The sequence below is a fragment of the Balaenoptera physalus genome (assembly GCF_965194825.1).
Source record: "Balaenoptera physalus genome assembly, chromosome: 13".
Lineage (NCBI taxonomy): Eukaryota > Metazoa > Chordata > Mammalia > Artiodactyla > Balaenopteridae > Balaenoptera > Balaenoptera physalus.
In genome coordinates this window covers 70,567,178-70,591,839 of record NC_138892.1, presented here as the reverse complement: position 1 = coordinate 70,591,839, position 24,662 = coordinate 70,567,178, and the positions used below count along the sequence as shown (strand labels likewise).

Genomic DNA, 24,662 nt, shown 5'->3' with positions numbered 1-24,662 from the left:
ATCCTTAAGAATATGACCCTTTTCATCAAGGTCCTCTGTTTCTAGAAGACACAATAATAGATTTCTTTGCATTTGGAGACAATGTATAGTACATAAAGTATAATACTTTACCTTTGAGCTGAAAGGCTATCATTTTGATGGGATCCAGAGCTAGAGGAGGTCTATGTAGTCCAGACTGCAATGCATGAACTTCTGCTACTGTGCCATGAACCCACTGTCAATGACTGAGAAATGGGGCTCAAGGATATCTACGGAATTTGTCAACAAGTGTGAGCTTTTTTGTGGGCATTCACAGGGGACATAGTATAAGATGATTCTAGGAGTTTTATCTCCATATCTCTTCCTAAAAGTTCATGAGTCACAGACTTAAGATTTATATGTATCCTTGATTTAGACCATCATATCTCCTTCCACTATAAGAAAAAAAAGAGATACTTCAACTGATTTTTTATACAGGTGAAATATCACTTCTTCGTTATTTACTATGATCATAATTTAATGGGGCTCTAATGTATCCACAGACCATTTTCAGCTGGTGCCAGAATATCACAAAAATATATTTGTAAAATAAGCCAAATGAATTATTCCATCTTCACTTCATTCTCATCATGGAGAATGCCCCCATGAAACCATAAGTTGTGTTCAATAAGGGCTGGCAAAGCAGATATAGAAAGGCAAGAAATTTAAGCAACTGATTCATGCATGCATATATTTGTTTCTACAGAATCAGTTCAGCTCCAACCCCATTTTTTTTACTTCTACTCGTTGGCGAAGTACAGCTTGGAATGTTTGACTTTATGTCTATGTAGATTACAGAGCATCCAGTTCATGATGGGCACTTTGGATTACATGGTCATATAGTTAATATTCAATGTATACCAGGTTAAAGTTTTTCAAAAACAGATACTTGCCAAACAATTTAAGGCTGTGCTTTGAAATCCTAAGACCCTCCACTATGCCATATTCTTCACATGGTCTTTTAATCTGCTAGAAACACCATGAGAACCACTGAAATCTCTGTGTCAGGTAAGTGGCAGAACTGCATCCATTGTCGTCTGAACCACTTTTTCTTTCTATGCACCCAGTCAAAACCAGCATTTCAGGCTAAAGGTAAAAATATATTTATACCTCAGTGTAATACACCTTGCCTCCAAAATGCAAAGAAACTCATGGATTGCTATGGCACTTAATGGCACAGGGCACAGTAGCAACTTCTTAACTTTAAAGGGGACATCTTTACATGTTTTAGTCATGTAGACTAGAGGTTGGCAAATTACAGCCTGCAGGTCAAATCCAGCCTGCCACTTATTATTTTTAACAGCCTGTGAGAACAGCTTGAAGGGATAGCCCTGTAAGCCATGGGTACCTACAAAACTTTGGATTGCCAGTGAGTCTTTTGTAGACAACATACAGTTGGATCATGCATTTTTATCTACCCTACCAATCTCTTTCTTTTGATTGGAGAGTTTAATTCATTTACATTTAAAGCAATTACTGTTAGGGAGAAATTTCTTTCTCCTTTCCTTTTGTGTATATTCTATGGTTATTTTTTTGGTGGTTACCATGGAGATTTCATTTAATATCTTGAAGTTATAACACTCTAAGTTTAATTTATACCAGCTTAACTTCAATAACATACAAAAAATCTGCTTCTTTACAGCTCCATCCCCACCTCTTTTGGTTGTTGATGTCACAAAATTGCATATTTATATATTGTGTGCCCTATCACATAAACTAATAATCCTTTTAAATGTATCAGTCTCTTAAATTATGTAAAACAGGATTCAGATATACTAACAAAAGTTACAGTAATGATGACTATAATTTCCCATGTATTTACATTTATTTCTCTGTATAGCTCTAAGTCATTGTCCAGTGTCCTTTCATTTTTCTCTGAAGGACTCCCTTCAGCATTTCTTGCAGGACAGTTTAGTGACCACAAACTCCTTCAGCTTTTGTTTATCTGGGAATGTCTTAATTTCTCTCTCAATTTTAAAGGACAGTTTTGCTGGATATAGGATTCTTGATTGACAGGTTTTTTTTCTTTTAGTTCTTTGACTATATTGACCCACTGTCTTCTGGCCTCCAAAGTTTCTGATGAGAAATCTACTGATATTCTTAATAAATATCCCTTGTGTGTGATGATTCATTTCTGTTCTGCTGCTTTTAAGGTTCTGTCTTTGTATTTGGCTTTTGAAAATTTTATTATGTTTCTCAGTATGGGTCTCTTAGTTCATCTTAAAGTTCATTGGGCTTCTTGGATGTTTATATTCACATCTATCATCAAATTTGGGAAGTTTTCAGCCATTGTTTCTTCAAATATTCTCTTTATCCTTTATTCTCTTCCGCTCTTCTCCCTGTGGGACTCCCATGGTGTATATGTGATGGCATCCCACAGGTCCCTTAGGCTCTGTTGGATTTTCCTCACCATTTTTCTTATTGTTCCTCAGCCTTGATAATTTCCATTGTCAAGTTTGCTGATTCTTCTGTCTGCTCAAATCTGCCTTTGAATCCCTCTAGTGAATTTTTCATTTTGGTTATTGTACTTTTCAGCATTTCAGCATTTCTTTTTGGTTTCTTTTTAGATTTTCTCTTTATTGATATTTCTATTTTGTTCATACATCATTTTCTTGACTTCCTCTACATCTTCCTTTAGTTCTTTGAACATCTTTAAAATAATTGTTTTAAAGTCTTTGTCTAGTATATCAGCCATTAGGTCTTTCAGAGACAGTTTCTGTAGATTATTCTTTTTCCTTTGAGTAGGTCATACTTTCCTGTTTTTTGTATGTCATGTTTCTTTTGTTGTTGTTGAACACTGGACATTTAAATGTAATAAAGTGGTAACTCTGGAAATCAGATTCTCCCCATTCCCCAGGGTCTGCTGGTTTTTGCTACTATTATTATTATTATTGCCAGGTGTCTTCATGCCAAGGATCAGCCTGAAGTGTAAACTTAAAGTCTTCTCAGGTCTTTTCTGAGACTTTCCCTGACCATACATGGTCACTTTCTAATTTTCGCCATATAAGCAGGTGTTTTTGAATGTCCTAATCTTTAATGCCTGACTCTCAAAGGGGAAAAAGTGAAAAATGAAGGTGAGGGAAGAACACTGGCCCTTTAAATCCCCTGGAAGTCACTTCAGCTGGAGGGGGAGGGGCTTACAATCATGGGGGAGGTGCAACTATGGCTGCCTCCCTTTTTGTCTGCACCTCTATGATCATAAGCACCAATCAGAGCACAGACCCCCAACATTTGGAGGACAGGGTCTTTTTGCCCTATTTGGATCCCACAAGCTTTGTGCAAGCTACTCCAGAAACATGTGCACAGTTGCCTGCCACGTGGCTTGGGGTGGTGGTTGAGGTGAAGGGTAGCTTCTACTGTGCTAAGAGGTAAAATTGACTGAAATTAACTACAACTTACCATCCAAGCCTTTCCCTGGAAGTTGCAAACCCTCAGCAGCTCTAGAGTTCCAAAATAGTTACATCTGACAGATTCTGACAGTGTAATTTTTTTTCTAAGTAGGGAGATATTCCTGGTGTATCATATTGTCATCTTTAGCTAGTACTAGCTTTGAATCAAGGTTTTAGTCAACAGACTAAGTAAATTAAAACTACTTTTAACTGTTTAAAATTGTGCATGGAATCTCTGTTAAGTATTCCTACATCTATAAATTCACCCTGAACTAATGCTTTTTCCTCATTTGTTTAGCATCCTTTTAATCCATTTTCACAACTATGCCCCAGATATTTACTGATGTAAATTAGAATTCTTTACAATTCTCCTTCAGCTTGATTTTGTAATTTTCCTCCTTTATTAGTTGACTCTTTTTTGACAAGAGCTGTACTAAGAAGTCATGATAAAATGATAGTCTACACCCTCAAGGAGTTTACATCTGATATTATTCCTTGTCATTATTTTGAGCCACCTAAATTAATTCCATACCTAAAGGCTGCAAACTGTCAGCCTAAAGCTGTGTTTTTTAAATGAGAAAGCCTTTGTGTCCTAGGAGACATTTGGTAAAGCCTGGAAGTACTTTTGGTTGTCAGAACTGAGGGTGCTACTAGCATCTAGTGAAGAGAAACCAGGAATGTTGCTTAATATCCTAAAATGCACAGGGCAGCTCTTCTCCCCCCAACAATGAAGAATTATACAGCCACAAAATCAATTATTCTGAAGTTGAGAAACCTTGATTTTAAAATTGCAGTTGGCTGCCTTCACTCCCCTTATCAAGAATATTTTACTGACTGCGTTTTTTCTTTCTGATTTCAAAAATATGGAATGCTTCACAAATTTGCTTGTCATCCTTGCGCAGGGGCCAAGCTAATCTTCGCTGTATCATTCCAATTTTAGGATATCTGCTGTTGAAGCGAGCACCTGACTGCTTTCTAATTATCATTCAAAGCGTATCTGAGGAAGTCTGATTTCTCTGATTCTTAATGACAAAAATGAAAATGACATTTTCCTAATCTATACTTTAAGAAGTACCTCAGTAAACTTCCTCTCTTTAGATTCTGTTGGATAGAAGTTAGTTTTAAAATAATCTATTTCACCATAACAATGTGCTTTCAGTTTAGGAGAGACATATATATCTTAAACTCATAAGGGCAGATCACTAAATAAACTGACAATCAGTCTTATGTTGAAGCAAAATATTTCTTGAAAAGTTAATAGTATCCACCTAACATTACTTTCAAGGCTTAGAGTTTTGCATTCTTTATTTTCTTAAAACTATATAAAATACTTATCCACCAGAGGACAGACAGCAGAAGCAAGAAGAACTACAATCCTGCAACCTGCGGAACAAAAACCACATTCACAAAAAGATAGACAAGATGAAAAGGCAGAGGGCTATGTATCAGATGAAGGAACAAGATAAAAGCCCAGAAAAACAACTAAATGAAGTGGAGATAAGCAACCTTCCAGAAAAAGAATTCAGAATAATGATAGTGAAGATGATCCAAGACCTCGGAATAAGAATGGAGGCAAAGATCGAGAACATGCAAGAAATGTTTAACAAAGACCAAGAAGAATTAAAGAACAAACAAACAGAGATGAACAATACAATAACTGAAATGAAAACTACACTAGAAGGAATCAATAGCAGAAAAGCTGAGACAGAAGAACGGATAAATGACCTGGAAGACAGAATGGTGTAATTCACTGCTGTGGAACAGAATAAAGAAAAAAGAATGAAAAGAAATGAAGACAGCCTAAGAGACCTCTGGGACAACATTAAATGCAACAACATTCACATTATAGGGGTCCCAGAAGGAGAAGAGAGAGAGAGAGGACCAGAAAAAATATTTGAAGAGATTATAGTGGAAAACTTCCCTAACATAGGAAAGGAAATAGCCACTCAAGTCCAGGAAGCATGGAGAGTCCCATACAAGAAAAACCCAAGGTGAAACACTCAGAGAAACATAGTAATAAAATAGGTAAAAATTAAAGACAAAGAAAAATTATTGAAAGCAGCAAGGGAAAAACGAAAAATAACATACAAGGGAGCTCCCATAAGGTTAAGAGCTGATTTCTCAGCAGAAACTCTACAAGCCAGAAGGGAGTGGCATGATATACTTAAAGTGATGAAAGGGAAAAATCTACAACCAAGATTACTCTACCTGGCAAGGATCTCATTCAGATTCGATGGAGAAATCAAAAGCTTTACAGATGAGCAAAAACTAAAAGAATTCAGCACCACCAAACCACCTCTACAACAAATGCTAAAGGAACTTCTCTAAGTGGGAAACACAAGAGAAGAAAAGGACCTGCAAAAACAAACCCAAAACAATTAAGAAAATGGTCATAGGAACATACATATCGATAATTACCTTAAACATGAATGGATTAAATGTTCGAACCAAGACACAGGCTTGCTAAATGGATACAAAAAAGACCCATATATATGCTGTCTACAAGACACCCACTTCAGACCTCGGGACACATACAGACTGAAAGTGAGGAGAGGGAAAAAGATATCCCATGCAAATGTAAATCAAAATAAAGCTGGAGTAGCAATTCTCATAGCAGACAAAATAGACTTTAAAATAAAGAATGTTTCAAGAGACAAGGAAGGACACTACATAATGATCAAGGGATCAATCCAGGAAGAATATATAACAATTATAAATATATATGCACCCAACATAGGAGCACCTCAATACATAAGGAAACTGCTAACAGCTGTAAAAGAGGAAATCGACAGTAACACAATACTAGTGGGGGACTTTAACACCTCACTTACACCAATGGACAGATCATCCAAAATGAAAATAAATAAGGAAACAGAAGCTTTAAATGACACAATAGACCAGATAGATTTAATTGATATATATAGGACATTCCATCCAAAAACAGCAGATTACACTTTCTTCTCAAGTGAGCATGGAACATTCTACAAGATAGATCACATCTTGGGTCACAAATCAAGCCTCAGTAAATTTAAGAAAATTGAAATCATATCAAGTATCTTTTCTGACCACAATGCTATGAGATTAGAAATGAATTACAGGGAAAAAAACGTTAAAAACACAAACACATGGAGGCTAAACAATACATTACTAAATAACCAAGAGATCACTGAAGAAATCAAAGAGGAAATCAAAAAATACCTAGAGACAAATGACAATGAAAACACGACAATCCAAAGCCTATGGGATGCAGCAAAAGCAGTTCTAAGAGGGAAGTTTATAGCTATACAAGCCTACCTCAAGAAACAAGAAAAATCTCAAATAAATATTATAACCTTACACCTAAAGGAACTAGAGAAAGAAGAACAAACAACATTCAAAGTTAGCAGAAGGAAAGAAATCATAAAGATCAGAGCAGAAATAAATGATTAGAAACAAAGAAAACAATAGCAAAGATCAATAAAACTAAAAGGTGATTCTTTAAGAAGATAAACAAAATAGATAAATCATTAGCCAGACTCATCAAGAAAAAGAGGGAGAGGACTCAAATCAATAAAATTAGAAATGAAAAAGGAGAAGTTACAACGGACACCGCAGAAATACAAAGCATCCTAAGAGACTACTACAAGCAACTCTATGCTAATAAGATGGACAACCTGGAAGAAATGGACAAATTCTTAGAAAGGTATAGGCTTCCAAGACTGAACCAGGAAGAAATAGAAAATATGAACAGAGCAATCACAAGTAATGAAATTGAAACTGTGATTTAAAATCTTCCAACAAACAAAACTCCAGGACCAGATGGCTTCACAGGTGAATTCTATCAAACATTTAGAGAAGAACTAACACCCTACCTTCTCAAACTCTTCCAAAAATTGGCAGAGGAAGGAACACTCCCAAACTCATTCTACGAGGCAACCATCACTCTGATACCAAAACCAGACAAAGATACTACAAAAAAAGAAAATTACACACCATTATCATTGATAAATATAGATGCAAAAATCCTCAACAAAATACTAGCAAACAGAATCCAACAACACATTAAAAGGATCATACACCATGATCAAGTGGGATTTATCCCAAGGATGCAAGTATTCTTCAATATATGCAAATCAATCAATGTGATACACCATATCAACAAATTGAAGAAGAAAAACCATATGATCATCTCAATAGATGCAGTAAAAGCTTTTGACAAAATTCAACACCCATTTATGATAAAAACGCTACAGAAAGTGGGCATGGAGGGAACCTACCTCAACATAATAAAGGCCATTTACTACAAACCCACAACAAACATCATTCTCAATGGTGAAAAACTGAAAACATTTCCTCTAAGATCAGGAACAAGACAAGGATGCCCACTCTCACCACTATTATTCAACATAGTTTTGGAAATCCTAGCCTCAGCAATCAGAGAAGAAAGAGAAATAAAAGGAATACAAATTGGAAAAGAAGAAGTAAAACTGTCACTGTTTGCAGATGACATGATACTATACATAGAGAATCCTAAAGATGCCACCAGAAAACTACTAGAGTTAATCAATGAATTTGGTAATGTTGTAGGATACAAAATTAATGCACAGAAATCTCTTGCATTCCTATACATTAATGATGAAAAATCTGAAAGAGAAATTAAGGAAACACTCCCATTTACCATTGCAACAAAAAGAATAAAATACCAAGGAATAAACCTACCTAGGGAGACAAAAGACCTGTATGCAGAAAACTATAAGACACTGATGAAAGAAATTAAAGATGATACCAACAGATGGAGAGATATACCATGTTCTTGGATTGGAAGAATCAACATTGTGAAAATGACTATACTACCCAAAGCAATCTACAGATTCAATGCAATCCCTATCAAATTACCAATGGCATTTTTTACACAACTAGAACAAAAAAATCTTAAAATTTGTATGGAAACACAAAAGACCCCGAATAACCAAAGCAGTCTGAGGGAAAAAAACACAGTGGGAGGAATCAGATTCCCTGAGTTCAGACTATACTACAAAGCTACAGTAATCAAGACAATATGGTCCTGGCACAAAAACAGAAACATAGATCAATGCAACAAGATAGAAAGCTCAGAGATAAACCCATGCACCTATGGTCAACTAGTCTATGACAAAGGAGGCAAGGATATACAAAAGAGAAAAGACAGTCTCTTCAATAAGTGGTGCTGGGAAAACTGGACAGCTACATGTAAAAGAATGAAATTAGAACACTCCCTAACACCATGTACAAAAATAAACTCAAAATGGATTAGAGACCTAAGTATAAGACTGGACACTCTAAAACTCTTAGAGGAAAACATAGGAAGAACACTCTGACATAAATCACAGCAAGATCTTCTTTGATCCACCTTGTAGAGTAATGGAAATAAAAACAGAAATAAACAAATGGGACCTAATGAAACTTCAAAGCTTTTGCACAGCAAAGGAAACCATAAACAAGGCAAAAAGACAACCCTCAGAATGGGAGAAAATATTTGCAAATGAATCAACGGACAAAGGATTAATCTCCAAAATATATAAACAGCTCATGCAGCTCAATATTAAAAAAACAAACAACCCAATACAAAACTGGGCAGGAGACCTAAATAGACATTTCTCCAAAGAAGACATACAGATGGCCAAGAAGCACATGAAAATCTGCTCAACATCACTAATTATTAGAGAAATACAAATCAAAACTACAATGAGGTATCACCTCACACTGGTTAGAATGAGTATCATCAGAAAATCTACAAACAACAAATGCTGGAGAGGGTGTGGAGAAAAGGGAACCCTCTTGCACTGTTGGTAGGAATGTAAATTGATACAGCCACTATGGAGAACAGTATGGAGGTTCCTTAAAAAACTAAAAATAGAATTACCGTATGATCTAGCAATCCCACTACTGGGCATATACCCAGAGAAAACCACAATTCCAAAAGACACATGCACCCCAATGTTCATTGCAGCACTATTTACAATAGCCAGGTCATGGAAGCAACCTAAATCCCCATCAACAGGCGAATGGATACAGAAGATGTGGTCCATATATACAATGGAATATTACTCAGCCATAAAAAGGAACGAAATTGGGTCATTTGTTGAGATGTGGATCGATCTAGAAACTGTCATACAGAGTGAAGTAAGTCAGAAAGAGAAAAACAAATATCGCATATTAACGCATATATGTGGAACCTAGAAAAATGGTACAAATGAACCAGTATTCAGGGCAGAAATTGAGACACAGATGTAGAGAACAAACGTGTGGACACCAAGTGGGGAAATCCGCGGGGGGGTGGGGGTGGTGGTGTGATGAATTGGGCGATTGGTATTGACATGTATACACTGATGTGAATAAAATTGATGACTAATAAGAAGCAGCTGTATAAAAAAAAAAAGAAAGAATGAATTTCAAGATTAACTTCTAGTCAAATCGTCCTTAAAAGATTTATTTCCTCAAACGAAGAAAGACAGAGATTAAATAAAAATATGATGCTCTCTGGGAAAACTTAGTGCTGAAAATGTGTCAATGGATTAATGGTTGCTCCAGAGGAAGGTGTAATTCACATTCCGAGAGGAACAGCTGTTCCATGATAAATGTACTCAGAGTTACACTTCAGGTTTTTGATACCAGACAGCACACCTGATTGACATCTAGCAAGAGTTGATCAGATTATGTTTTCAGTTTTCGTTGTTATTAGTTTCTTACTATACCCTAGAATGGAACTAGTTATATTAAACTTAAGAGCCTGATCATTATTCTCTTCACATAGCAGTGGTATTTCGGCTGGTATTAATTTTGTTGTCAAAGATACAGCTGTTGTAGAAAATATTTTGAATTTTTAGTACCATCTGGTGCACTGAAGGAAGAAGTAATGCTCTGAGCATTGGCATCGATCCATTTTCTAAGTGGGTAATACTAGTGCTTTGAAAAAGGGGCTGTCAAAATGAGAGATGAGAGAGTCATTAATCTGAACTGTTTTCATCTTTGTATCGCACTACAAATCCTGCAGTACACCAATTAAAATAAACATATTGTATGTGTGCATGTTAAAAATCCTTCAGAGTAGCTTATCACTTACGTGTAACATTGGCATTATTAACAGTTCATGTCCAGAAACTTAAATGTCACAATAAAATAATAAAAACTGAAATGGTAACCATCAGTGAGGAGAAGAAGATGTGTCAGGTTGGCCTACAATTGTTAAGAGAGGCAATAAATTGGTACTCAGAGTTAAACTGGTTTTCCCCTCCATCATTCATTATCATCAGATACTTCTTCAGATGTCCGCTGAACTCTCATTTTCCCCCCAAAACAGGTATTGATTTAGTATGAACTAAAAACATGCAATTACTTATGACATAATTTGCTTCAAAGAGTTGGAATCTTTTTTTACAAAGATTGTTTTCAGCACCTGAAAGTTCCGCAGAGATCAGAATAGGTATAAATAAGATAGTCAAGTAACTTGCCTAGGACACAAGTCTAAATAGGGGACTAAAACTTCATTGGGGCATAATACATAAAATAAAATGAAGACAATGTGTATACCAGAAGTCCTTATAAGTGGCAGAAGAAACTTCTGATAGGACAGTTTGGGTGTAGGGTGAGGAACATTCTTAAGGTACTTGCTTAAATAATAGGTTACTATTAATATTAATTTTAAAACAAGTGTATTGAATTTTGCTTACAAAGTGAGATATGATTTGGGGATCCAAGGCTGAATTTTTAGAGAGAACAGCTTGAATGATAGTGGTTTACTTCTATTCATTCCCCATGCAATTTTCATGCTCTTCTCCAAATAAATGGTAAAAACATACCTAGAAAGTGTCTTCTTGAACAAGCACAAAATGATTAGCTTCCCAGGGCACTTACAGGTTTCATAATAACCCTGAGTCAGAGAGATATTCCATAAATTGTAAAGTTATACTGCAAGTTCTTATAGGCTAAAGGGTACACTTTGAGGTTTAAAGTGCTATGGAGTTTCAGAATAGGCAGACTTCTTTATAGTTGGTCAAATGTGCTGAATGAAGGAAAAAGCATCCTGGAAGAACAAGCATTTTAGCTAAACCTTAAGTAAGAAAGAGGATTTCAGTCATTGATTTTAATGAGATGTCCAGGCAGAAGGAAAATATGAATTTTCAAACAAAAGAAAATTCAGAATGTTTGTGTAGCAGCAGGTAGTCTAATGTTGAGCTATGAAGACCTTGTAGGAGAATAATGGGACGTAAGGTTGTAAGGATTGAACGTCAACAGGACATGGAAGAGCTTAAATGGTGAGTGTGACTATTTATTGGGAAACTTCCAAAATTTTTTGAGACAGTATACAGCAACTTGGCCATGGGCAGAAGGACAGATGCTGGCAGGGGATAATGAGAGAATAGAAGTGGGTTACACAGTCTAGGTGGCTACTGCAGTGATTTAAAGTCATTAATGGTTAAGAGTTGATGGAGATGTGAATAAAAATAAATGAAAATGGAAAGACAGAGACAAATATAAGCAAATTTTGGAGATAGAAGCAGTAAGACTTAGCAACAGAGCAGATGTTAGAATTCTAGTGAGATGGGGGAAATCAAAGAATGATGGAACATCTACAACATGAATTAGAATGAAGCAATCAGGAAATAAAGATGCCATGGAAAAAATGAGGGGGTGATGATATGAGTAGAGTTTGGTACATATTAAGTTGATTTTAATATGATTTAACATCATTCCCTTCTTTGTAGCATATCATGAAAGAGGGGCACCTTGGTGAAATAATAATAACTACCATTTATTGGACAGCTATAATTCATCAGTTATAATGTAAGATGTTTCACATATGCAGCCCTCCTAAAACCAAAACAACTCTGGAATATAAGTGTTCACTCATCCCCACTTTAAGATGATGAAACTGAAATTCTGATAGGTTAATTATCTGATCAAGGTGACATAACTGATAAGGAGGGCATGTGGAATTTGAATCTACGTTTGTCTGACTTTATTAAACAGAAGAACTAAAATACAATGGAAAGAAAATAGTCTTGGGAGACTAACAGAGGAACATTTGACTTTAGAAAGGGGGTTTTATCTCTCTAAGGTAGAAAAGGAAATAAGAGAGAAATGAGAAACTGAGCAATTCTATACAGTGTAGATAGCACATAATGTAGTCTTCTGATTGATGACCAGGAAATTGTTAAAGTTGTAATTGTAGGACACACTTGATTTCAGAAACATTAAATCCTGAAATAATAGGCACCTTAGAATTGAAACTGTATTGTGTCAAACTGTATTTTATGAAACTATACTATATGAGCTTGTTTATTATTTTAAGACTGATATTGTCTATCACTAGAAGGAAGCTTCCTTCTGTTCCTTGCTTAATAGATTTTTTTTCATTCTTGTTGCTTTTAAATAGGAAGAGATGCTGATTAAATTAAATAATTCTCTTACAGCTAAGCATGTGTTTATTATTTTCTTCTTTTACTTCTCCAATTCTGCCACCCACTTAAGTCAAACAATCATCAAGGCTTCCCTATTTTACTTCCTCCTAGATTATTTCCTAAAACTCTCCATTTTCCCCCATCTCCAGTGCTATCATCCTTCCCAGTCTTGAACACAGTCTTGCTGTTTTACAAACTACTCTCTACACTGAAGCCCTTGTGATTATTTAAAAGTGTAAAATCTCTCTCCTGTTTAAAATTCTTCAATAGGTTCTCACTGTGCTTTAGATAAAGACCAAACTTTTTTAAATGACCTAGATTAAAGTCTGTGTGATCTGGACTCTGCCTGTATTTTCAGAGTCGGGTACAGACAGCCGCTATCTCAGAGTCATGTTGCCTTTGTGGCTGTCTTTCCTATTCAGGATCATGAAGATTGGATATAATCATGGGCTGCAAAAACAATACAATTACTGTCGATTTACCCTGGATTTTTTTTTAATGTTTAATTAATTTATTTATTTATTTTTATTTATGGCTGTGCTGGGTCTTCGTTTCTGTGCGCAGGCTTTCTCTAGTTGCGGCAAGCGGGGGCCACTCTTCATGGCGGTGCGCTGGCCTCTCATTATCGCGGCCTTTCTTGTTGCGGAGCACAGGCTCCAGACGCGCAGGCTCAGCAGTTGTGGCTCACGGGCCTAGTTGCTCCGCGACATGTGGGATCCTCCCAGACCAGGGCTCGAACCCGTGTCCCCTGCATTGGCAGGCAGATTCTCAACCACTGCGCCACCGGGGAAGCCCCTACCCTGGATTTTTGACACGTTGTTTCCTCTTTACTTCTTAGGGGCGACACCAGTTTTGGTCTTTAAAATGTACATTCATGGAAGTTTCGATTAGAAGTCAAGGGAAAGAGTTAGAATTGGGAATTGGAGCCATGAACCAGCATTTCTGACTTTCCATATTAAACTAGAAATCGTTGTTTCAAAGGTCTGTTGTAGGTTTACGTCTTTGGTGAATATGAATTAAATAGCACTCAAAGAAAAGTTGAGGTAATGATTTCAGGGGAGTTAACATTCTACTCTCACCACACTTCTCTTTTTGGGGTTTATTTGACTGTCAGATTCAAGGTACACAGACTGGAGATAATCATATTCCAGAAACAAGCCAACATAGAGGTTATGCTCATCTAAGACCTGTGTTCTGTATACATCAGACTTTAGATCTCGGTTGTATAAACGAGGATGTTATACATTCAGGTTATTACATCTTATTATACAACTTACATCTAACTTGAACTCAAAACATAAAAGCATCTCATTTTTTATGTGGAAATATTTACAATCTGTACAACCCAAGACATTTACTTTGTTCTATGTTCAAACTATTTTCTGAGGTTTAAAATCACCAGAACACAAACTATGTTAGAGAAACATAACTGAGAAACCAAATGTAAGGCAGCAGGAGAATGGGACTAGAACAACTTGACCAAACCTTAAACTTTTTTGGAGAGAAACACAACACTGAATTGAATTTGCCAGAAGAAGGTGAGCAAAACACTGAGGTCACTAATTAATTAGACAACACTCTCTCAAGAAAGCCACCACCTCCATGCTGTCCAGGTTGGGCAGGGCTTTTCTTTGCAACGACCCTTCTGATGACACACAATTTCCCAAACTCCCTCCTTCTCCCCAGAAACATATGTGTTTTGTGCTCCATTCATTCTAGATGACTGCCAACTAATCTTTTAAACTGAGCAATACAAACATTTAAAAGGTTCTAAAAGGTTAATGTTATTCCTCCCGTTAGGACTGAACTGCCATAACTCAAAGAAGTTACTCTAATGGTGCTTATTATAGACACCAAGGCAGGCCAGAGACCGATTGGGGTCTTCAGTCTTTATCGGTGCCCCTTAAATCATACACATAAGCAATTGCTTAGGCAGGCTATGGAAAGTCACCCAGACCTTTTTGTTCAAAACCTCTACTGAATACTAGGTGCCTATCTTTGGGTGAGTGCATGTACTGGAGATAGAGAGCATTGTTCCAGAGGATCGGCCAGCTAACATGTTGTACTACCCAGGACCAGAAGAATGTACTATTACTGATATTGCATGATTTAGGGGGAACTATGGAAATTTCTTCTCCCACTGGCCCTAAACATACCAATGACAACACAACCTCCTTCCCCCACTTGTTTGTAACTGAATATCAAATTCTAGAACTGAAGTTTTATTAAATATGTCTTCTTCGCAATGAAAATTCAAATCCAAATCTTAAATTTGTAAACACCTGGGAAGACAACACATTAGATTACCAACAACAGAGTAGTATCGTGAGAAAATTAGGTATCTAGAAAGTGGGTTGGAATATGCAGGGTATGTTTCTATTTTCCTACCTGAAGTATTTCTCCTCAGCCTAAACTTTGAGGCCAACATAAAATGAAATGTCCTCAGATCCTTGGAGTTATCAGAGATCCTCAGAGAACAAAGAAGGGGTGTATGTGGTGTGTGTGTGTGTGTGTGTGTGTGTGTGTGTGTGTGATGCACAGAGAGGAAGAGGAGGCAAGGGACAGCCTACACATATTTGAATTTTGCTATCTGCCAAATCACTTTGCCTCTTAATACCACAGAAACAAGAGCTACCTCTAGAAAGTCCATATAGAAGATCTTCTAACACTATCTTAAGAAGCCTCAGCCAGGGCCCAGAGACAGAAAAATAAATATAAGAGTTTAAGTGCAGTTAGTTTCACGCAGAAACATCAGCTTAGCAGGGACAAGACATGAAACAGACCTATGGTTCAAACATACCACTGAGTATCCAGACTATTTCCTGTAATGAGCTTCTTGGATATAAATAGCATAGTAATATAAATATACATACTTTTTACTAACACCACTTTAACTCTTTCTGGACTCAGCTTTGCAATAAATATGAAAATGCAATGCATTTGGTTAAGGAGAGTTACTTTTTGAAGCTTAATGAGCATGATGGCTAATGGGGACAATACTTTAAAATTCCATTTAGGGACAAAATAATATTAAAAAGAATGTGTTTTTTTTAATTAATAATCCCTCTTTTTTTTTTTTGTATTTTACACATAGATAAATCCTTTACAAATTAATGTACTAAAAAAAAGACAACCAACAGTTAGCTAACAATTTGATTACCATTCTGAACCAGGTTAAGCTGGTCTTATTTAATAAACACATCATTAGTTTAATCATGATAATGAATGACTGTAATGGTCTTTTGAATATTTACTAGGAAATTTAGAAAATTATTAGACGATGTAAAAAGACAATTTTAAAAGTTTCCATTTAAAACACAGAAAAATATTGTTACCATTTTGATGTATTTTCTTCTAGAATTTTTCTTGTATGTTTGACTGTACAGTTGGTATTCTGATTGTAGCTGTTACTTTCTTTTTGACTTGCAATCCTCGTAAATTTAACAAATAGATTTTTAAAAATTTTATGAGACAATTGGGGAAATTTCATCACTAAAAATATATATGATCGTATTTAGTAATAATTGTTCATTTTTAACATAATAATGTTATTGAAATTATGTATAAGAGATAAAAAGTGAGTGTTAGTAGTTGGACGGTATGATGCCTTGGATTTGCTTTAAAATAATCCAGAGTGGGGTGATGTGATATAGGCTAGGAGTTAACAGCTACTGAAGATGAATGATGGGTACATGGAGGTTTATGACACTATTCTTCAATGGAAAGTTTAAAATATTTAAGTAAGTAATAGGCTATGATTTGTGATATTATATGTTTTAAATAAATATATTGGCATATATATATTCATAAACACCTTAGTTTAACTTTGCTAACTATATAACTTAAAATTTCTATACTCATTTATTTTTAAGCCAGTTTAACTTGTTAAAAGCTGAAATGGGTGTGTAATGTCACTCAAACTGTGTTTGGTTAATTTTTTTCTAAGGCTTTTTGTTGTTTGTTTTGCTTTATCCTGAAGTTAACTTATTCATTCTGTTAATATATATCATTGTTCTTTTTTCATTTATGTGTATACATTTTATTGATGTCTCTCTAGTCCTGCTTAAGTTTTTTGCCTTACATTCTAACTTCCACATGTTTTTCATTTATTTGTCCTTGCTTGATAATTCTTGAGCATCCATCATTGTTCTGATTGTTGTTGTTTAACATTCTCTGACACTTTGTCTTTAGAAAATCTGCTTAAGAAGCATATATTGGATTGGCCAAAAAGTTCGTTCAAGTTTTTCCGTAAGATGATACAGAAAATCCCAAATGAACATTTTGGCCAAACCAAATTGTTGTTGTTGTTGTTTGAAACAAATGAATATCTTTTTATTTAATTGAGGAATAAAATTGATTTTCTCTCAAATTCTAATTGTAGTTCTCATCTTGAGTTTTCTTTTTTTTTTTTGCTCATTGGTATGTATGTGTGGACGCATACACACTCACACATACAAATACATACACACAACATATGGACCATTTATATTTTCCTTCAAACTCTGCAGAAATTTGGTAGTTATATAAACTGCTTCTAGTTCTACTAGTAATAAAATTAAAGTGCTATAAAAACATTTTTAAATCTTGTTTTTTATAAATTTGAAAGCCAGGAATGAAAAGGTTTAGGTTAATTCTACCCTATATAAGATGAAAAATCCAACATATTTTTTCCTCCCTGTCCACACCCTACCCATTACTATTATTTGTTGATGTAACATAAGCTTTGCTTTCAAAATATTGTTATTAAATTGTTTACACGAGAGCTTCTCTTTCATGTTGTTTTGACTTATAATTCACTTCTGTAGAATTCACAATAACAAAAATATCTAGATAACATGTTTTATTGATTTAATGTTCATCTGTAATTTTACATTATGGCATATATATCTTCTATATGAAACATTATAGTGTGTATATTGTAAAACATTATAAAACACAGAATTCCAATCTCACCTTATATTGTTTATTTCTAAATCTATAGTACTAGTAGAATTTGTTTTCTTCAAATGATCCTATGAGAAACTGTGAGAGGAAGGAACACTTCATTACTCAATCTATGAGGCTGAAATACCCTGATAACAATACCATTCAAAGACATTACAGAAAAGAAAGCTACAGACCAATACACTTTTTGAACTTAACTGCAAAATTCTTAAGAAAACGTTGCAAATAGAATCCAGAATAAGTTTTAACATTACTAAGTAGGGTTCATCCCAGGGATAGTTTTATAGGTTGATAAAGAATCAATGCTGGGCTTCCCTGGTGGCGCAGTAGTTGAGAGTCTGCCTGCCAATGCAGGGGACATGGGTTCGAGCCCTGGTCTGGGAGGATCCCACATGCCGCGGAGCAACTAGGCCCGTGAGCCACAACTGCTGAGCCTGCGCGTCTGGAGCCTGTGCTCCGCAACAAGAGAGACTGTGATAGTGAGAGGCCCGTGCACCGCAATGAAGAGTGGCCCCCACTTGCCCCAACTACAGAAAGTCCTCACACAGAAATGAAGACCCAACACAGCCCAAAATAAATAAATAAATTAATTAATTAAAAAATAAATTTAAGAATCAATGCAATTTAACATTTTAACAAACTAAAGAAGAAAAAATATATATATGTTATATTCTAAGTAAATGTAGGAAAACCTTTTGGCAAAATTCAGCACTCATTCATGATACAAAATCTCAGTAAACTAGGAATACAAGGAATTTCCTCAACTTGATAAACGCCATCAAACATAAATCCACAGCATCATACTTAATGGTTTTTTTCTATAATCAGGAACAAATCAAGGAAGTTAGCTCTTATTCTTTTCATTCAATATTGTACTGGAATTCCTAGATGGGTTGGGAAAGTAGAAGTAAAACTATTTTTGTTCAAAAACAATATAATCATCTATGTAGAAAATCCTAAGGAAACAACCAAAAGAAACCCATTAGTAATAGTAAGAGAGTTTAGCAAGTTCATAGAATGTAAAATTAATATAAAACCCTTTTTTATTTTGAGGTACTAGCAAAAATTGGAAATTACAAATTTTAAATACCCTTTAGAACAGCATCAATAATATGAAATGTGTAGGAATAATTTAACAGAATATGCACAAGACCTGTATACAGTACATGATAAAATATCACTGAGACAAGTTAAAGATCTAAATAAATGGATAGATCATGTACATGCATTAGAAGACTTGATATTGTTATGATGCCAATTATCTCTATTTTGATCTATGGATTCAATTTAATTCCAGCCAAACTCCCAGAAAGCTATATTATAGAATTTGAAAATTACACCTAAATTACATAGGGAAAGAAGTATGCCAATTAAGATGGTGGACTAGGAAGACACAAAACTCCCCCCACAAACACATTGGAAATACATCTACATGTGGAACAATTCTCATTGAAAACTTAACTGTAGACTCTTGTACAACCAAAGCTGTAAGAAAATCCACATGGAATTGTGTAGGAGGGGAAGAAAAGCCATTGGGTCAGGACCTGTGCCCCTGGGAGAGGACTCAGAGGAAAAGGGAGATTATACAGGTAGAGATTCTCTTTGGGGACAGGGCAGTTTGAGACAAATATTGGGATCCTCAGCTCTGGGATCTGACACAAGGAAGATGAGCCTAGTTGGTGGGTTAGAGGGCTTGTGGAACTTACAGGAGGAATATGGGAAGCCTGGACTCCACTCGTGAAGAGAGCACACATGCTTGCTTGCTCCCAAAGAAGGGTGGAGGGGGCAGATTGAAAATTGCATTAGTGGCTGGTATGTTTCCCATGACTACCCAGGGTGGGCCCCTCCTGAGCCAAGTGAATGCTCGAGCCCCACTTGGGAGCTTGGCTGTGAGACACAGAAGCAGGTCAGACCCAAAGTGGTATCTGAGTAGGATGGGGGAAGCCATTACTGGCAATTACATAGACAGTGCCTCAGAAACATTCCAGATGGCTGACTGAGAGAGAACCACCACAGCCCGTGCCATGACACACAAAGAGTGTGCACACCAGCCCCTCTTGCTTCAGCACTGCTCCCCTCTGGGATGAAGATGCCAATTCTGGTGGGGGGGAACACGCTCTTAAAGGGAACAGACCCAGCTCAGACCGAAACCTCACGGCTTCTGCTTCAGAACCTTGAGACCCACCCCTGCCCCCAATAGGGCAGTGATGGCCACTGAGCAGAGGAAAAGCTCCAGCTCATACCTGCCTCTGGCCCTAGCCCCTGCTTCTCCAGACCTACCTCCCACCAAGGCGATAGCTGGCAGCACACCCTGAGGAAAAATGTGACTTGCGTTCTGTCAAATCCAGCTCTCCCACCGAAGCCACTGGGCACACAGAGACTGTATAAGGATGCTCCCACATAAGGACACAACTTCAGACTGTCACAGGACACTGTTTCACTTAATTTCACAAAGAAGAGAAAGTTAAGCAATATGAGAAGACAGAGAAATTTGTCTCAATTGAAAGAGCAAGAGAACCCGTGAAAAAACAACTAATAAAAAAGAAGTTTACCAGATAAAGAATTCAAAGCATTAGCAGTAAGAATGCTAACTGAATTAAGGAAAAGAATAGATGAACACAGTGAGAATTTTAACAAGGAACTAGAAAATATTTTTTAAAAGATTCAGTCAGAACTGAAGAATACAAAAACTGAAATGAAAAACACACTAGAAGGAATTAATAGCAGACTAGGTGATATAGAACACATAAGTGATCTGAAAGATAAAATAATGGAAATAATCCAATCAGATCAGAGAAAGGAAAACAAATTCTAAAAATGAGAACATTTTAAGGGACCTGTGGGACATTAAGCAAACCAACATTCACATTATATGGGTCCCAGAAGGAGAAGAGGGAGAGATGAAGGTTGAAAATGTCCTTGATAAAATTATGGCTGAAAACTTCCCAAACCTGAAGAAGGAAACAGATATTCATGTACGTGAGGCACAGAAGGTCCCAAACAAGATGAACCCAGACCCACACCAAGACATATCATAATTAAAATGGCAAAAGTTAAAGAGAGAATTCTAAAGGCAGCAAGAAAAAAACAAAGAGTCATATTCAAGGAAACCACCACAAGGCTATCAGCTGACTTCTCTGCAGAAACTTTGCAGGCTGAAGGGAGTGGCATGATATATTCAAAGTGCTGAAAGGGAAAACCTGGAACCTAGAATATGCTACCAGGCAGGATTATCATTTAGAATTTAAGAAAAGAGAAAGAAATTCTCAGACAATCAAAAACTAAAAGAGTTCATCAACTAAACCCACCCTAAAAGAAGAAAAGGGACTTCCCTAAGTGGGAAAGAAAAGGTTAAAACAAGAAATAAGAATCTAGAGCAAAGGAAAAAAATCCCACTACTAAAGGCAAATACATAGTGAAGGCTGAGGATCAACCACATAAATAAGCAAGTATGAATATCAAAAGACAAAAAATGGTAAAATCAACTATAAATACATTAATCAGTAAAGAGATAAACAAGACGTTATAAAATATGACATAAAAAATGCAAAATGTGGGGGAGGGGAGTATAAAATGTAGATCTCTTAGAATGCACTTGAACTTGCAGAACTACCTGTTTAAAACAAGTAGATATAGTTATAGGTCAACATATATAAACCCCATGGTAACCACAAATCAAAAACCTACAAAAGATACACAAAAACTAGAGATAAAGGAACACAAGCATGCCACTATAGAAAATCATCAAACCACAGGGCAAAAACAAAAAGAAGAAAAAAAACACAGAAGAACTACAAAAACAAACAAGAAAACAAGTAGTGAAATGGCAATAACTACATACCTATCAATAATTACTTTAAATGTCAATGAACTAAATGCTCCAATCTAAAGATATAGGTTGATTGAATTAAAAAAAAACAAAACAAGATCAATCTATATATTGCTTACAAGACACTCGTGTCAGAGGTAAAGACACACACAGGATGAACATGAGGGGATGGAAAAAAATATTTCATGCAAATGGAAACAAGAAAGCAGGAGTAGCAATACTCATATCAAACAAAATAGACTTTAAAACAAAGGTTATAACAAAAGACAAAGAAGGACATTATATAATGATAAAGGGATCAATACAAGAAGAAGATATTACATTCATTAACATATACATACCCAATATAGGAGCACCTAAATATATAAAGCAAATATTAACAGACATAAAGGGAGAAATTGACAATAATACAATAAAAATAGGGGACTTTAATACCTCACTTACATCAATGGACAGATTATTCAGACATAAAATCAATAAGGAAACAGTGTGGTCTTAAATGATACAAATAGTGATAGAGGCCTACCTCAAGAAACAAACAAACAAAAATCTCAAATAAGCAACCTAACTTAACATCTAAAAGAACTGGAAAAAGAAGAACAAACAAAGCCCAATAGGCAGAAGGAAGGAAGTAATAAAGATCAGAGAGGAAATAAATAAAATAAAGACCAAAAGAACACAACAGATTAGATTAATGAAACAAAAAGTTGTTTTTTTGAAAAGATAAAAAAAAAATTGATAAGCCTTTAGCCAGGCTCATTAAGAAGAAAAGAGAGAGGACTCAAATAAACAAAATAAGAAATGAAAGAGGAAAAATAACAATCAGTATCACAGAGATGCAAAAAATTATGAGAATACTATGAACAGTTATAAGCCAACAAATTGGACAACCTATAAGAAATGGACAAATTTCTAGAAACATACAATCTGCCAAGACTGAATCAGGAAGAAACAGACAATCTGAACAGACCAATCACTAGCAGTAAAATTGAATTTGTAATTTAAAAACTTCCAGCACTTATTTAAATAATCCCACACTTAAGGACAATTAATCTTCAACAAAAAAATTAATCTTCAACAAAAAAAGCAAGAATATACAATGGAGAAGACAGCCTTTTCAATAAGTGGTGCTGAGAAAACTGAAAAACTAAATGTAAAAGAATGAGTTACAACCATTCCTCACATCGTATACAAAAATAATCTCAAAATGGGTTAAAGACTTAAAAGTGAGACATGAAACCATAAAACTTCTAGAAGAGAACATTGGCAGAACACTCTGACATAAATTGTGACAATAATTTTTTGGATCTGTCTCCTAAGGAAAAAGGAAAAAAAGCAAAAATAAACAAATAGGACCTAATGAAACTTAAAAGCTTTTTCACAGCAAAGGAGACCATCAATAAAATGAAAAAAAAGCCTATTGAAGGGGAGAAAACGTTTGCAAATAATATGACCAATAAGGGATTAATATCTAAAATATATAAACAGCTTATACAACTCAACATAAAAAAAAAAACCAAACCAATCTAAAAATGGGCAGAAACCTGAATAGACATTTTTCCAAAGGAGACATACAGATGGCCAACAGGCACATGAGAAGGTGCTCAACATTGCTAATTATCAGAGAAATGCAAATTAAAACCACAAAGAGATATCATCTCACACCTGTCAAAATGGTTATCATCAAAAAACCACAAATAACAAATGTTGGCAAGGATGTGGAGAAAAGGGAATCTTTGTTTACTTTTGGTGGAAATGTAAGTTAGTGCAGCCAATATGGAAAACAGTAGGAAGGTTGCTCAAAAAACTAAACAGAGCTGCCATATGATCTAGCAATTCCACTTCCGTGTATATAACTGAAGAGAACAAAACACTAATTTGAAAAGACACATGGACCCCAATGTCATAGCAGCATTATCTACATGGAAGCCAAGATAAGGAAGCAACATAACTGTATGTCAGCAGATGAGTGGATAAAGAAAAAGTGACATATATATATACACATGTGTATAAATGTATATAAAATGGAATACTACTCAGCCATGAAAAAGAATGGAATTCTGCCATTTGCAACAACGTGGATGGTTCTAGAGAGTATTATGCTTAGTGAAATAAGTCAGAGAAAGACAAATATGCTACGTTATTATTTGTATGGAGAATCTTAAAAATAAAACAAAAAATGTATGTAACAAAACAGAAATAGACTCACAGATAAAGAAAACAAACTAGTGATTACCACTAGGGAAGGGAAAGTGGGGAAGTGCAAGATAGGGGTATGAGATTAACAGATACAAAGTCTTATGCATAAAGCAAATAATCAACAGGATATATTATACAGCATAGAGAAATATAGCCATTATTTTACACTAACTTTAAATAGAGTATAATTATAAAAATATTGAATTACTATATTATACACCTGAAACTAATATAATATTGTAAATCAACTGTACTTCAATATAAATGCATGCATACATACATACATACAGAGGGAAGTGTGAAGAACATATGATAGCTGTTTTTCAAACAATTTTGAAAAAGAAAAACAAAGTTAAAGAGTGAATGTTGAAAATATTTAGGAAGTACAGTGTGAGTATAATGAACAGAGATGGGATTTTACCTTAGCCCATTCCCCATTTCACTAGGTTACTCAATAAACATTTAGTGATCTGTTGATTCAGTTCAAATGCCCTTGACTGAGTCTATGCCCTATTGCTGAGTACTGCCCGTGTATTACTTAGAGGAATATGCCCCATCAGCACTCATTTTTTGTAAATATTTCACTTTCTCTGAAATAGTTATTGAACATGTCACCCTTATTACCTCTCATTTCATAGGACAGAATTAACAGGAGAGTGAAAATGGGAAGAAGACTCAAGATGGTTGTTTTACTCTGGGATGTAGACATCTGTTTGCCTTGGCTTTTCGTAGGCAGCAGTTGGCTCTAATGATGATGTTTTGTTCAGCTGACATTATCTCCCAGTTCCCTTCCTTGGAGAGAGTGTCGTGGGCATCAGCTCTGCTGCTTCAGACTCTTCCCTCTAGGCTCCCGGTCTCCAGCTG

The 24,662-nt window shown here is 35.6% G+C and overlaps 1 pseudogene across 1 annotated transcript in view; it reads left to right on the top strand.

The window, feature by feature from the left end:
- Nucleotides 1–21,057, top strand: part of LOC309641915 (cytochrome c oxidase assembly factor 8 pseudogene) — a 1,056,438-nt pseudogene extending 1,035,381 nt beyond the window's left edge. The window contains exon 3 of the transcript XR_014268590.1: nucleotides 18,101–21,057. The product of XR_014268590.1 is annotated as a cytochrome c oxidase assembly factor 8 pseudogene (transcript). The remainder of the gene's footprint in view (nucleotides 1–18,100) is intronic.
- Nucleotides 21,058–24,662: the final 3,605 nt, after the last annotated feature.